Below are 17,284 nucleotides of genomic sequence, written 5' to 3'. Positions count from 1 at the left end.
CCCCAGAAATCTTAGCCAGGAACTGCTGCTTGGCACTTAGGCAAGTGCTACAGGCTTTTTCTTTTACAGAGCAGAACCAGTTTCCAAACACCGCACAAAGCCAAGAAATTCATGTGATGCTAGAGCCCAAGGCAAATATTTGGTAGATATGAGCTACTTGGGACCTTGCTGAAAGAGCTAAAAGATCCAGGGAGAATATTTTGTCATTTAGACTCAGAGACAGGCATGTCCTCTACTCACAGAATAGGCAATGTGCTGTGGTTGCTTCGTTCATTTACAGGGCAATACAATCACATTGAGGACTGACCGAGTTCATGAACTTCACACAGTTTTTCACATCAAGAGGTTCTATGGCTATGTATTAAAAAATGTCTATTGCTATAGCCTGGAAGGGCCTGCTATCTGAGAGGCCCATCTTTCCACTGAAGATTAAAGTTGACACAGAATATGCACCATTGACATTTTTACATGAACACACAGGTATGCATATGTTGTATGTACTATTGTTATATTAAATTATATATACATATATTAATATATCTTATATGTAGGGTTGCCTACATGGTAATCACTCTTTTTGCTTTTATTAGTGTATGTGGATTGTACAAAACATTGAGTTTCACTGTGACATCTTCATGCATGCATACAGCATACTTGATCATAATCACATTAGGCATCACCCTGTTCCTCCTTCCCTGAGTTTGCTTTCTCATCCCTAACATCTTTTCTACTTTACATCTTCCTTAAAATCTGGCCACCACACATTCAATAAGTGTCCTTCTGAGACTGGCTCATCCGGCTTAATATGGTGATCTCCAATTCCACCTACTTCCTTGCAAATGGCATAATCTGTTCTTCCCTATGCTCAATTCTTCATTGTGTAGCATATATCACATGTTCTTTAGTCATTCCTTTTTGATGTTGGTGGACACCTAAGCTGGATTCCTAGCTTGGCTATTATGAATGATAATACAATAAACAAGAGTGTAAAGTCATCTGTGTGCTATGCTGACTGACTCCTTCCAGTACATGCCCAGGACTATTTTAGCTGGCTCATGTAGTTGTTCTATTTTTAGTTTTGTGAGGAATTTCCTTACTAATTTCCGTGGTTATTGGACTGATTTACATTTAGCACCAAGAAGATATACTGGTTCTTTGTCTCTTCCCTACAACCTTACCAGCATTTGTTCTTTTTGCTACACAGTAATATTGTGTTAACTGATCTAGTTCAGGTATCAGCAATGGTTTTCAAAGAAATACCTCCATATCAGTCTCAATTAGTATTTAAAGCATAAAATCATAATAGGAATCTTTAAACCCAGCAATTTAGTTCTAAGAATATACACTATTCAACATTGATTATGTAGGGAAAATAGAAATTATAATAATAATAATAATCAGGAGAGATCTGCTGGAGTAACAGAGTATAGAAATACAATGGAGTTCATATGATCATTTACAAGGGATAAAACACACATGTAAATATGATCAGAACATACTCTTAGATAGAAAGTAATTTACATGTATGTATTATGATTTTGTTCTATGCTGTGTGTAGGTATGCAGAGATGACCTATGCATAGTGTTAAATTTCATACAAAAACATTACAACTTTTATATTTATAAAATAAAAAATATAAATATGTCAAGAAGAATATGCATCCAATTGGAGAGTAATTACCTTTGAATAAGGGGTTGGGTGATTAAGTAGGATTTTGAGTGTGGTTAGTGTGGCTAGGAAATCAATTCATTTTTAAATTTTGATAAATAGATTCTAATAGGCACATGTGGGTAATGGTCATTATATCAATGAGAAAGCAAAGTCTTTATCTGATGTTTCATAAAATGTATTTGACTACTCTCTACTTTCCCTCAAAAGAGAAATAATATCTCCATGCCTCCTAACCCTTTTCAGAGTATTTCCCATGTATAATAAAGATACTCAATGGTACAGTTCAAATATTTTACTTGAAGAATGAACATGCAACATAAAAATGGAATTGTTACAGTTTCAGGGTACATAAGCTTCAAAGGGGTTGTAGTGACTAGACATTGCATGTATAGCCTACACATGGGGGCAGGGTCTTGTCCAACAGTACAGTGATTTTCTGATGCCCACAGTGGTCATCAGTGCACAGGAGGTACTGGCTTCACTAATGACACAAGGCATTAAAGAATGGGTAACCCAGAGCCTGTAGTGTCTTATCACAGTGGAGGTACACAATACATGTTTACATATGGATCTCTCTACTAAAATGTCAAAGCACAACACCTCAAGTTAAGTAATTAATAGAACAGCATCTCTAGCTTGTGGATGAAGAAGTTGAGCTTGTACACAATTCAAACTATATCACCAAGTTTCACCTCCACAAACTTCAACTATTCCATGATAACTCAAATTTGCTTTGAATCCAGTGTATTTCAGCATGTGGTATTTCCCCAATTTGGGCCAAGTAAGATTAAGAAGAATTAGGTATTATCCACCATGGTTTCCACTTATTAAAAAGTAAAGTAAATAAAAAGAACTAAGAAAATGCTATCTTTAATTTCCTTTATATTGTTAACTGCAATTTTGACTCTGGCAGTTTAAATAAGTTTTTTTATTCACAAAAGCTCAAGGCAGACTCTTATTTTTAATTACATCTAGTAGACATTTGAGACATAAAGCAGAAGATAGTGTGGTACTGGCCAAGAAGTAATATTGTTTCTTTTCCAAAAGGTATGTGGAGTGTGCTGTTCAAATATATAGGCAATGAAGTCACTTTTTCCACAGTGGAAATAACGTTTCCATTTGAATCCCTGTAGCTCTCTAATTCCCCATATACTTTATTGAAAAGTAATCTCTCTCAGTAAAATTTTTTGCTGACATTTAAAGAATAAAAGTGTGTGAATTCAAATACCATGTTACCTTAGAAAGGATAAAAATGAGGGCTGGCAAGGTAGTCCAGTTGGTAAAGACACTGGCCACTAATTGTGTTGATCCCCAAGTCCCACATGATGGAAAAGGAGAACCAACTCCTGAACGTTTGTCTCTGACCTTCGGACATGTGCAGTGGCATTTGCACATTTATATACACATAATAAACAGATAAATGTAACAGTATGGAGAGATGGCTCAGAGGTGAGGAGCACTATTGCTCATGTAGAGGAACCAGCTTTGGGTCCTAGAACCCACACATCAGACAGTTCACAGCTACCTGTAACTTCAGTTCCAGGGAATCCAATGCCTTCTTTTGGCCTTCATGGGTACTGTTTGCATTTGGTGCACATAAACTCACATAGGCACATATACATAAATAATAAATAAACCTAAAAACAACACCATTTTTTAAAAGGTGAAATATGCTTTTTAAGATAAAAATTAAAGAGAAAAATTAATCATTTTTGTTTTGTACTTAACATTAATTTAATAGAGAAGTGACTGAAAGCATCAGGCTGGAATTCTAAATGGGCCCTCCATTTCCTCTCTAAGACAAATTTCACATGATAGAGATCTGGCTTTTGATGCAAATTCGGTTGTGGCCATCATGTTGTAAATACCACAAATACGCAATGAGAAAAAAATTTACAGAGCTTTCTGACAACACAGGCTTGCCATAGCTTTCGTCCTTTGAAATCATGAGAATAATTGTTTAGAAGGTCCACCACACTCCAGTTTAAGGCACAACAGCCAGAAGTATGTAAACAGTAAAACCGGAATCCAAGAGTTAAGAATTTAAAAAGTAAAAGTCACAAAGTTGGAGGGTGGGGAGGTGGTGGTGGATCTGGTAGAAGCAAAAGGGAAGAGTTGCAGTGAAAATGATCAAAACACATTGTAGGAAGATTGCTAAGGAATTAATGCAATATTAAAAATTCGACTTAAATATACACATGGGTCTTTTTAGTTACTTAGAACAAATCTCTGTTATTACAAAAAGTGATAGAAATGAAAATCAAATCTAGAGTCAAACTCAAAGCTTAAAGAGACACAGCAATAAGAGTAACCTCTGTGTGCTGAAACCCTGATCAGGAGTTACAGAAACATTCAGAATTACTAACAAGGATGCCACCAAGATGGCTTCAGAGGGAGCTATGAGAATGAGAAGGGAAGAAAAGGAAGGATGCAGAGGTCATGAAGGAGCAGAAAGGTTGAGTCAGGTGTAGATTAGAAGAAAGGATATGTGATAGGTAGCATTTTAGTTGGGGGGTTGGTAGGGAAGGAAGGGAGGGAGAAGGGAACTGGGATTGTCATGTAATTCAATCTTGTCTGTAATTCAAAAAAAGCCCCAAGGCAAATGGAAAAAAATTATTAATAAAATTAATAAAAATATAGGAAAATGTGTGGCATGAAGAAAAAAAGAGCACTACTCAGAAGAAAACAACAATGGAATCTTGAAATTTGCAGGAAAATGGATGGAACTTGAAGAAACCATTCTGAGCGAGGTAACCCAATCACAAAAAGACAAACATGAGTACTCACTCATATGTGGATTTTAGACATAGAGTAAGAGATTACCAGCCTACAATACACACTGCCAGAGAAACTACTAAACAAGGAGGACCCTAGAAGAGACAAACTTTGTCCCCTGGAGAAGGGGAAAGGGTCACCATCCCCTGAGCAAATTGAGAACATGGGAAGAGGTGGGGAGGGAGCTACGAGAATGAGAAGGGAAGAAAAGGAAGGATGCAGAGGTCATGAGGAAGCAGAAAGGTTGAGTCAGGTGTAGATTAGAAGAAAGGATATATGATATGTAGGATTTTAGTTGGGGGTGGTAGGAGAGGAAGGGAGGGAGAAGGGAACTGGCATTGTCATGTAATTCAATCTTGTTTGTAAATCAAATAAAAATAAAAAAAAAATAAAAAACAAAACAAAAAAGATGGCTTCAGGAATTGAGGTAGAAAATTAAATGGTCATATGGCTAGGCAGCAAAATATTAATCAGTGATTAGCACATATAAAGCCATGGAGAAGCATGGAGATTAATTTAAAGCCTATTACTAAGTAAGAGATGCCAATCAGAAGTGCTGAAAAGACACATGCTAATTGACCCAGCTACATAACAATCTATAAAAGGCAGCTAAGAAGACAGTGAAAAGACCTGGGAGGCTGGAGAGATGGGATGGCTCCATGCTTAACACTTGCTGATGAATTATGAAGACACCAGGCAGCTGTCAACTGTCTCTATCCCCAGTCTCCAGCTCCAGGGGATCTGACGACTTTTTCTGTCCTCCAGTACCCAAACATACATATGTGTATACAGTCATAAAGACACGTGTGTGTATACACTCACATAGATACATGCATGTACAGCAATAAAATTTACTTTTTAAAAATCTGGAATAATGGGCATGGGGAGAATCTTAGGATTTTAAGGTCACTGAGACTGTTCTGTAGGGTTTCATGTTAATGGACACCTGTCATCATATACTGTCAAAATTCATGAGTGGACTCTAGTGATTGTGTTTGCTGGTGAAAATGTGTCAATGAAGAATCATGGGTAGCAACAGATCACCATCCTGATGAGCTTACCACAGAATTTTAATTTAAACCAAAAGCATCTCTAACACTCTCATCCGTAACAGACAAACTCTTCAAGCAGAAAGTAGAAAACAGGGCTGGTGGCTTCAGGGGAGGGGGAGTGAGAATGGGAGACATGGCTTAAATAACACAAAGCACATGAAGCAGAGTTGATACGACAACATGCTCAGTAATGGGCTACACATTTGAAAACCACTGACAGAAAGGCTCTGCCATGTTCTTGCTGCAGAAAGAAATATGATGGCTATGTTAACCACATTGGTTTTAAAATTCAGTGTGTATACACACCCGTGTTGTATATTGAAAGTCACAAATATATGTAATTTTTGCCAATGACACCCCAGTAAAGCTGAAAAATGACTTCTATAACATGTTTTATGTTATTAAGTTGCTCTAGAGGCAACAGATACTTTTTAAAAGAGAAAAACAGTTGTTTTTTCTCTTGATTTGATTAGCCACAGCAGGAGCTATATAAATAGAGAAATCTACAGATAGATAGATAGATAGATAGATAGATAGATAGATAGATAGATAGATAGATAGGAGATCTGACAATAATAATCAAGGAAAACAATTTTTTTTTACTTTGGCAATGAATATCCTCTTTCAATTTCTGTTCATTTGATTTTTTGAAACAGGGTCTCTATTCTGTAGCCTGGGCTGTCCTGGAATGTACTATGTAGACCAGGCTAGCCTTGAACCCACAGAGACCTGCCTGTCTCTTGTCTCCCAAGCATTGGAACAAAGGCAGGCACCACCACACCCTGCTCTTTCAGTGTTTATACATCATGCATTCACACAGGACTCTTAGCCAAGAGATATCTTAAAAACCTTCTATTTTCCCCACTGTACGGAGCAAGAGATCAGCTTCCTAAAAACTCTGGAAGTTTACCTCTGAACTTGAAAATCCAGTTCATCTAGGAAGCTCAGTAGACATTTAATCTAATTCAGATTAACCTGTCCTAACCAAACCACAGCTCTGTGATAGCTGTAACTCTCTCTGGTGAGGAATGAAGGAAGTGCTCGCAGACATGACCAAGGTTTTTTTCTACTCTTCATTCCTGCTGAAGAGTCAAGACTCAGATTGCATTGGAAGAATTACAGCAGAAGAGCAAGCCACTGTTTTAAATCAGTTCTCCAGTGTCTTTAAAATTCCGTGCCTGACTCTGGGGAAAGGCTGATGGGGCCTCAGTAGGGGAACATCTTACTGATGATCAGCTGCTTACAGAGCTGAATAACCTCAAGAGCTCAACAAGAGGTCAGTGCATCCCAGAAAGTGAAACACCTGACAAACTTGAGCAAGCTGGGCATCGGGAAATGAGGACATGACATAATGCAACTAAAAATGCTGACCAGTCTTTATGCCAAGCAAGTATTTCTAAAATTGTATTCTCAGCCAAGGTCGCAAGCTCCAGAAGTCCTTGCAGAGGCTGGGAATGCATAAATATGGGAGAGGCTGGCTCTGAGGTGCTGTAAGGATGAGGTGACCCTGGAAAGTGGGGCTCACCCAATGTTTAGGAGGGTAGCCCTTTTTATTCTTGTAACTCACTGTATCCGTGGAGAACTATGGCCCCAGTAAGGATCTAAGTTTAGAGGGATATTGGGAAATGCAGGTATTTTAATGTGAAAACACCCTGTTTTTGAGTAATTGATTTGGGGCAGGAGCATGAGATTGCAAGATGACAATCTCTGTCCATAATGTAAAATAATAAAGGGGTTTATGATTTTAAACTCAAAAGCATCCCAAATACAAGTGAGTTTTAGAACATATAGTACCATTTATCTCCCACTACCTTTAGGAAACATGTACATCATGTAGATCATCCAGACTATATATGTGAATACACTTGGGGCATGACAGCTGCTCAGAAAAGAAGAGGACATTCTGGATACCTGAATGTCAGCTCCCCAGGTTCTCAACAGAACAAGTAATCATTAATTATGATAGACAAAACAAATGATTAGCAGATTTTAAGTGATTTCAAGAAAAACACACATCTATTTTCTGTCATTCTTTCAAACATAGAATTAAATACATAGGCTCTAAAAATACCTTTAAAAATAGATATAAAATTTTTGTTTCCCACAACTACTTTGTATGCTCTGTTATTTTGTATGCTCTTAGATGTAATCATTTATAAATATTGACAACAAACTTTGAGTTCACAGTCAGTAATCCTACTGTTTTTGTAAAAGTTTTTTTCTTAGCACACATCTGAAATTAGTTAAAATAGAGCTATATCTTCAGGAGTTCACAGCTCTTCTGTGGCTATGCTCTGGCAGCCAGTGTGTATTAGTGATGTTAGTAGATTCCCAAACATGCTGAACACAGGTTGTGTTGCTCCATGTGTGTTCCTTCATTTTCTAATTTCAATGCATTGCATGTGTCCATCAATCAACTACAATGGATCAAGAACAGATATTTAACCTATTTAACCTTTTTAAAACTAGGGTCCAACATTTGTGTTGAGTATTAAATGAGATAGTCCTAAGGGTACTGTTGTAATTCCCATATTAAAACTTCTTTTCAGCAATAATTTTTCCAAGTACATGTCTACACTCAGGGCCATTTACAAAATTCATAACAAGGATTAGGTATTATTAATGCTATCAAGTTTGCAATCACCATAATAAGCTAACAGATACACAGGAAAAATTAAACTTTAAAACAAATGTTGTTGGTTTAGTAATTACTGATAATTTGCCTTTTCCTTTTTCTGACTTTTTCCATTGTGCAGTGTATTAATCTCTCATGTCTACTCTAATCAGACAGGGGTTTTTAAAGGGTAAATCTGATTGTTACTCATGCTTAAAATCTTCAGTGACTCCCTAGTGCATATTGTACAATGTCAAACCTTTCCAGAAAAAGGTTTCCACAGCTTGCAGGAGCATGGCCCCTCACACTAGTGGTAGGTTTTTCTCTACCACCCTGCCTCCCATCTTTTTTGCAGTCATGATGGGTCTGTTCCCACCCCCACATTCTCTGCTTGCTGCCATCTACACATCTCTTGTTCAACTAAATGTTGGCCTCAGGTCTTGTGCCTTGCAAAATGTGGTGCTTTATGTTTACTTTCAGTTGAGGAAAATCTGCATTTACCTGCAAATTTTTGCAGTTCACTGGCTTTCCCTCCAGACTATAAGTTTTTTGAGAGGAATGGGATCCATTCAGAATGGTTATGAACTTTATCCCAGCACCTCAGTGGATATAAAATCTGCCAAACAGAACATACTAGATACTGACACATAAACTGTATGTGCCTGTAGCTAAAATGAGTGCATGCATGCATGCAAACACACACACACACACACACACACACACACACACACACACACACACACACACAAATCAATCCTAGTAGTTCTTATCATTCCTTTATACTATTTGTCACTAATGAGTCATCACTCCAGCTCACAGTACTAACACTCTTTAATGTCTCAGGCACTAAAAAAAATATAGATTCCAAAATGTCTTTCCATTTCTGGATTAGGTGGGTTGTGTCTTTCCACTCCACCATCAGATTGGCTTTCTGTAGTACCATGCTACTAGTAATTCACCAGCTATAAACTGCAGTTCAAAGGCTCAAGCCTTGCCAGCTTCACCAGGTCATGAGCAAAAAAATTTTCCCATATACTCTCCTCAAAAACACTAAAATATCAGAAAAACTCCTTTACTTATTTCTTCCATCAGTAAACAAATCTGTGACATGAGAGGGAGCCACAGACTAAATCTCTGGGGCACCCGGGGGGTTTGGTGGGCATGCTAACTTATGATCTATCCCCAGTCTTATACTTCACCCACCTTTTCCATTGCAAACCAAGATGCCTTCATTCGTTTGTTTCTCCAGGCCCAAATCTTTGATTTCCACACTATACAACTCATTTCCAGATTGTTGCATGTCTACCTGATCTCAGAGTCCTGCAGAAGTCACCTACATTCCGGTTTCTCTGTCAAAATCTTACACAGTGTGGCTGTTATTTCTCACCTGGTCTGGTCAATTACTTCTAGTTCATTCTCCACACAGCCACTGTCACTTATAACAAGATCTCATCACACTTGTATTTCAAATGCTTCAACAGCACAAAGGTCTCAGCTCCTATCTCAAACCATAACTTTCTCATGCTCCAGTATCACATGCAGATACATTCTGTTCCCCATCTTGAAGTCATCATGGCCCTCCCCATTGCTCCTGAATGAAACACTGTGCTGTCTGCTTACCTAATTTCGGTTCATATTTCTTCAAATATATCTAAAACATATTTTCTTCAAGACTGTATTGGGTATTTTTCTTTAAGTCAATTTTATTTTTCAGTATTTTTTATGAGTTAAGATTCACTATTAGTCTAATTACTTGCTTATTGTGATTCTCCCTTGCTAGACTACAATGGCAACAAAATGTTGGTATGCCTACTCCTATCATAAAACATGCAATGCACAACATATATTGAATAATTTACTGAGTCTCATAATATATGAATCACCAGCAAAATAATGACCTGTCCATCATTATTTTGCATTGATGAGTACATTTAATATATTCATAGTTTATTCACTTAATTAAGCAAGAGGCTCTCTAAAAGGATAGGGTATTGTTTTAATATTTCCACTTATCAATATTTTGTACATAATAAGTACTAAAGTGCTTATCAGCTATAAAGTATCTTTGAAAGGTCCTGTGTGACAGGTTCACCAGTCAGGAGGACCTAGTCCAAGGGATAATGGCTAGAGAGTGAGGAGGAAGTCTCATTTACCAAAGGGGCAAAACCTTAGGAGGATCCATTGCAAAAACGTTTGATGATTTCTCAGGAGGGGAAGGCCACCTTAGTGGTAGCAAGGGGATGTAAGGGGAAGTCACAGAAAATATGATCAAAGGGCCAGCTGGGGACCAGAGCAGGAAGGGCTCCAGTGTTAGCAGATTTTGGCTTGTCTCTAAGCAGTAAGGGCTCACTGGAGAATTCTGATCAAAGAATTGAAGAGGGCTGACTTCAGTTTTAAATTACCTGATGGTTAGATCAGCATCTGATAGAATAGCCAGTTCATAAATGTTTGCTTTATTTTATCATAGCACAAGGTACTAAGTGTGAGGAGAGTACACTTTGACTTCTAGTCTTCAAGCAATTTCAAAGTGGCAACCATGAGAATGTAGAACAGCATTCAATTTACTTTCCATTTGTAATATACTATTAATAAAGTTACACATATACACACACATGAATGCGTGCATGCATACATACACACATGTACATACTTATGCACTTAAGCAAACTCATGTTCATGTGTGCATACATCCACACATGTATACTCTGCACACATACATATCCATGCATATACATAGGCATACGTGCTCAGATACACATGTGCACTTACTCATTTATATGCATACACACTCAAGTACATACACTGACACATGAATGAGCGTGCATACATATATGCATATTTACATAAACACATGTGCACGTGCACATGCACACACATGCACACATATACATGAAGAATATCCTTGCTCAGAAAGCTTAGGGCTCTTGGGTTTCAGATTTTCTTAGATTTCAGGATATATTCACAGATATGACAAGGCTACTATATATAGAGAGGAACTGAGTACAATAAGATGCTTATTCATGTTTCATACATACCTCATATACACAGCCTTTATAGCTATAATTTTATTCTTTATCTGCAGGGTTCCAGCTTACTAAATATGACAAATCATATGAGGTCACATTGGGATCTTTTCCCCCATGACATCATATTCCCCCTATGACATCATATTGTATGAAATGCTCTAGTTTCATATTGGAGAAGCACAACCTCTATGTTGACACATACACATATATACATATATACACACACATAAATATGCACTCACAAGCATACAAATGTGTATATATATATATATACATTACATATGTGTGTCAACACATGCATACATATACACATATTTATATACATGTTCACATATATATGCATGTATACATATACACACATATTATATATATATAAACATGTGTATTTATATAAGTATTTGCATACTCACTTTTTAGGTAAAATTTAAAAATTCCTACTATGAATCTCCCCATTCTCATTTATTCTAAAAAACACTGTCTGAGGTTTATATTCTTGACAGCTCTCCCCACCAGACAGAATCATGAACATACTCTCAGCATGTACTGAGAGGACCCTGAATTTGAGATGAGCAAAATTGCCTATATTTTAGGAAACTCTAATCAAAGTTTACCATTCCCCCATGACCAATGTAAAAAGAAAAAAGGTGCCTTCCCATGCAATGACAACATGGGATTTGTTTGCAAAGATAGCAGACATTTGAAAATGACTCCCTGCTCAACTTTAAAACTTTAATGTTCATTTCGACTAACATCAGGTTCAAGTTTTAAAAGACCAGCTTGTTGTTCCTGTTGAGATTCATGTTTACTTTTATTTATTGTTGTGAAAATGGCTTCTATTACTAGGATCTACTTCTGTAAATTTGGTCTGGCTTGTGTCATTTGTGAAATTATATTTTATTTCATGAATTTAGAAATGGTATCCCAAGAGAATCTGGACTCTTCTCCCACAGTGAGAAGGTGATGAAGGAAGCTCTAAGGACTTCTGATCTGGAAGGAAGACTTGAGCATCTCTCACTAGACTGGGCACAGAGCACACTTGGAGACTTCCTGCAGTCACCCCAGCGTAAGGTTCTTTTCTTTCTCTACACCCAGAAGACTGCGTTCTTTATTAGCAATCATGACTGAGACAGTTTTCTTGACCACCCCCTCACTTGGCTACAATGTATCACTTTATTACTTAGTTTTAATGTGGAGCAGTGATTGCAATACATCCAGCAGACAGGCAGGCTGTGCTGGTGTGAAATTAGACAGGACCAGTGAAATAATGCCAGCACAAAATGCATCCCAGACAGCTTCATGCATGATATAGAATGCATATCCAAACTGCAGACTGAAACAAAGGATGCTTTCACAGAACAGCCCCAGAGAACTCAGGAAAGGGCTCGAAGCTCTGCACTGTAGATTACCTCATTTGAAATTCTATGCCAGCTCTGTGATGTAACAGAGCACTTTCTCTGGGCCACACACAGAGAAATAGCATGAGTGCTCACATTTTAAATGACCCAAAATCTTCAGATACTTGTAAATGAAGAAATACCTCTTTTCCTTAATTTTCAGCTCCTTGTAAAAGGCTTTCATTTCAAAAGCCTGAGTGTTCCTCTTTTTACAAAATAGCTTGCAAAGTCACTATTGATTTGTTTAAATGCCTTGAATTTCTCCAAAGCATTTAGAAACAGCTCATTTTCAAACAATTAATTTCTCATTTTCCATATGGGGAAAGTTATTTTTCTTGACACTATTCTACAGTCTCCTACCTTGAAAGCAACTACTAAAATTAGTGCTATCGAATATCATGGAAATACTCGATTCCCTTGCCAATGGGCCTGAATGTGGTTAAAGCAGGAAGTGGGCCTGATGGTGAAGAAATGATGTCATTATGGAAAAATTCAGTAGATTTATTTCCTGCTAAAAAGCAAACTCTGCTAATGCTGAGAAGTCACACAAATGAAGTGTGTGTATGTATGTGTTCATGTGTCTATATGTGTGTTTGTGTCTATGTGTCTCTGGGTGGGAACAGTGTATGTGTTTGTGTTGGCCTGTGCGTCTGTCTGCATGCACTTGTGTACATGGGCATGTGTATGTTTATGTGTATGTCTGTGTACATGCACTTGTGAGCTTCTACATGTTTAAGTTTTTTCCAACTTAGAATGTATTTGACTAAACTAAATTCTAGATTTCAGCTCAGTGTATATCTGTGGATGTCTGTCTCTGCTTAGAATGTATTTGAATTTCTATGTTTTCTAAAGTGTTACTTTGTTTCGTTTTCTGTTTCACATGTTTTTAATGGAAGTTAACAGTTTGTGATAAGACTTGAGTCACCTCCTGAAGGGTGGCCCTTTCCCAGTAGATTCACACAAACATGCATCCATAAGAATCTAGGCAGGTTTCTAGAGCAAATGTTGCAGTAGCCAGCCCCTATATACCCTATATACCCTTTTCTTCCCTTTCCTTGGGAAGTGGGGGGACTCTCAGTAAGCATAAAATATAGCTGGGAAGTCTCTCTTCATTAGAAGCATACTCACAATAAAGAGGACCTGTGGTGGGGGACGTAATGCCTTTTTCTTATTTAACAAGGTTATTCTTATGGGCAGACTGATATCTAACAGTGTATAGCCAACAAGAGAGATGAAGTGAGCATGGTAGGTGAGATCCACTCAAAGTGAAATAATATCCAATGATACTACTCTGCCTTAACATCCTCCCTAAATTCAGTCACAAGATCAAATATCTCCTTTCTCATAGTTACAGATCTGCCTGCATTGAATGAACTTTTCTATAGTTTTGTGAGCTTTGTATAATGAGCACCCTGAGAGTTGGCTGTATGTGTTTTCACAGTACCTGTGTTTCTAATCACCAGTCACAAGCACACAAATCTCCTCACCAGAAATGTGACTCTTTTTTCTAACATCAGCCAACTGTACATCACATTTTAAACCGCATATATGCACATATGGATCACAGATAAAGAATGTTTACAGCTGATAGCATTCTGAATTGTTAAAGGTTGATAAAATAAGGGCAGGGCTAGGTTACACTATCCCCTAGTCAGCTACCATTAGCCAATAAAATCACACATTCTCAGAGAGCTGACAGCTGTCATCACATGCTTACCTGAGAATGGAAATTCTCAGGGTCTCTCCTACATTTTCACATAAACTGCTCTTACCTTAGTTGTTAAATGGTGCTGGGGTAGATGGTTAGTTAAGCACCCCAAAAAGAAACAACCTTCTCATATTCCTGTCTCACTCACTGTTTTATAGGGTAATCAGGATCAATGATAGAAAAGGTATAAGAAAAAAACAACATTATCTCATCTCTATGGTTCCTACAGAAACTGAAAGGACAGATCACTGTACTGGCACCTCACTTCAGGTCAAAAGTGTCTCTTGAGGACCTACTGGGCGAGGCTCTGGCAGTCATTCTCCCTGGAATTCTCAACGCTGAGTAACTGTCCACAGCACTAGCTGCCATCATGCACCTGGTCATCACTGCATGGAGCTGAGAAACACTGTAGTAACAGACCATAAATCCTCCAAATGAGCAGATCACATCAATGCAACAACATTCATTTCTGTCTCCACTTTCAACATTGAACAAACTGAGAGCTCTTCATTTGTACTTGGCCAGTTCAGGCCAAGTACAGATCAGACCCTTGCTATCACCCTGAAATCATCCCATCTTCAGTTATCTCTTTTACTTAAAGTGCTTGGGCCTGAAACATGGCTCATAGAGTAAAGGAGCTTGCTGTTGTGGAGAGAACCGACTTTCACAAGGTGGCCTTCCTTCACCCTCTACACACACGTGTAGTGTGCATATGCTTGGCCCCTGGAGTAGGTCTTGTCCTGACATTTCCACTGTGGAGCAGGACACAGACAGGAAGGCGTGGGTCTCAGTCTCCAGGAGCAGGAAGGTGCTTGGAGGTATGCTCATTGCTGCCACTCTCCTGACCCAGATAAGAAGAGGGCATCCATTATTTTCAGCTTTCCTGGGATTGTGGCTCTGTCCTTAAACATCTTAGCTAGTGACAGACCTAGGAAACTATATTTTAGGCCAGAGCTGACAAGCTCACAGGTGTCAAAACACTGCAGCCTTGCTAGAAAAGGGTTATGTTTCATCTCACAGCAAGACACAGAAATTCCTAGCAAGCTAGTAACACACCCTCGATATAGATTTAAAATCTCAAGCACCACAGAAGCTTTCTGTACCTATAAATGAGATTCTGATAGTCTTCAGAAAAGCAAGGAACTGCGGCTGAGCAGCAAGCTACCCTAAGTGCACTGCCCTTCCAAGAATGGTCTCCCTAGACAAGCTAATGCCCATGTAGAACTGAAGCTGGAACAAACTCAATGACATTAGTTGGTGTTGTGGTGCAGAAAGAATGTCAAAGCCTGGAAAATGTATTGTGACAGAATACAGTACATGTCTCAGCTGGGCACAGGTTACAGGTCACTCGGTGGGATTCAGCAAGATCTACTTTACAGTAAGTAGATGACTGACAAGGAGAACTGTAGGGGGAGGGTTAGTTCTGGCTCGTGGCTTATATAGAGATACAGTCCATCATGGCTGGGAAGGCATGGCAGCCTGCCCTGTGAGTGAGTGAGGCAGCTGGTGACATGTCTCCACAGTGAGGAGCAATCAAGACCTGCCCCCCTGTGACCCTCTTCCTGCAGTGAAACTGCACATCCTAGGATTCCACAACCTGCTGAAAAAGTGTCATTTGCTGAGCATAAGAGCTCAAACACACGATGCTGTAAGGGACACCACATCAAACTACTGTAGATGTGCAGAGCAGGGTTGTATGGAAGGGACGGAGCTTTGACTGAGATAAGTTCCTTAAATCTTTTTTTTTTTTTTTTCATTTTCCGAGACAGGGTTTCTCTGTGGCTTTGGAGGCTTTCCTGGACCTAGCTCTTGTAGACCAGGCTGGTCTTGAACTCACAGAGATCCACCTGCCTCTGCCTCCCGAGTGCTGGGACTAAAGGCATGCTCTACCAACCACCAATGCCCAGCAAGTTCCTTATATCTTAATACAAGTAGGGAGAGTCTCAGAGTGGGAGAATGCATGGAAGTGCATAACTCTCAGGATAGGGCCATTAGAACATAATCAGGCCAGTCAGCTTAGTGAAAATGCACGGACCACTCGAGACTTAAATGTGTTTTAGAAGCAAAGGCCTTTAGAGGTCAATTAAAAACCAGTACCCTAAGTTGTTCCATACCACCACAATAACAAAGGGAAGATCTGATCTCCAAGCTGAGCTCCAGGCAACAGCCCATCTAAGGAGCTTGAGTCCAGAAGTGAACAGGCCACACCATCACTTTCAGTCTCTGTTCCGATGCTTCTTTCCAGCTCTTGTCTAAGGTTCTATCACAATGTTCACTATGCTCTAGCAAAAGGGCATGGAAATTTTACATTTCTTAAATTTTCTAAATGGAAAACCTAGAATTCCATATGCATATGCTTCACACAGAGCTCTTATCATCCTTCACACTACCTCCAAGTCTGTAACACATGAGGACACAGGCATTTCAGCATGCCAATGTCGTAAAACTTCTACTGCTCTGCACCTCAATGTTAGTTATTAAAATATGAGAACAAGATGGTTTGGCAAAACACATGCATTCCAGAGCATCATAGGTGAGTCAGTGGGAACCCTAGCAGGGGCTTGAACACATGCTTATTGTTTCAAAGTCCAGGACAGGAGCTATGGGGAAATTAAAGAACAGCATGCAAACATCCCCACCTTCCAGCTATTCCCTGATGCATGCTGAGTTTCTGCCATGGAATACTGTAACCCTGGGCCACTGAAAGGCCCTCTTTCTATATGACACACTAGGATTTATTTATTATTTATTTTATGCATATGGGTATTTTGCCTGCATGGATGTCTGTGTACCATATGCATGCAGTACCCTCAGAGGACAGAAGAGGTATCACATCCCCTGGAACTGGAGTTACAAGCAGTTGTGAGCTGCCATGTGGTTGATGGGAACTGAACCTGGGTCTGCTGGAAGAACAGCTAGCGCTCTTAACCACTGAGCCATCTCTCCCGGCCCTATCATCATAGTTATTTTATATATGTCCTTATGCTTCAATCTAACCTGTCCTTATGCTCACTGGTAAGGAGACTTATCTATAATATGCAAG

General features: G+C 38.9%; 1 protein-coding gene across 8 annotated transcripts in view; it reads right to left on the bottom strand.

Annotated features, from left to right (window-relative positions):
- Gas2 (growth arrest specific 2) overlaps positions 1 to 17,284 on the bottom strand; it is a 158,128-nt gene that overhangs the window by 81,533 nt on the left and 59,311 nt on the right. The gene's annotated exons all lie outside the window — the stretch shown is intronic.

Source organism: Cricetulus griseus, chromosome 3 (assembly GCF_003668045.3).
Source record: "Cricetulus griseus strain 17A/GY chromosome 3, alternate assembly CriGri-PICRH-1.0, whole genome shotgun sequence".
NCBI lineage: Eukaryota > Metazoa > Chordata > Mammalia > Rodentia > Cricetidae > Cricetulus > Cricetulus griseus.
Note: the sequence above shows the minus strand (reverse complement) of the source record. Positions and strands in the feature narration are given on the sequence as shown.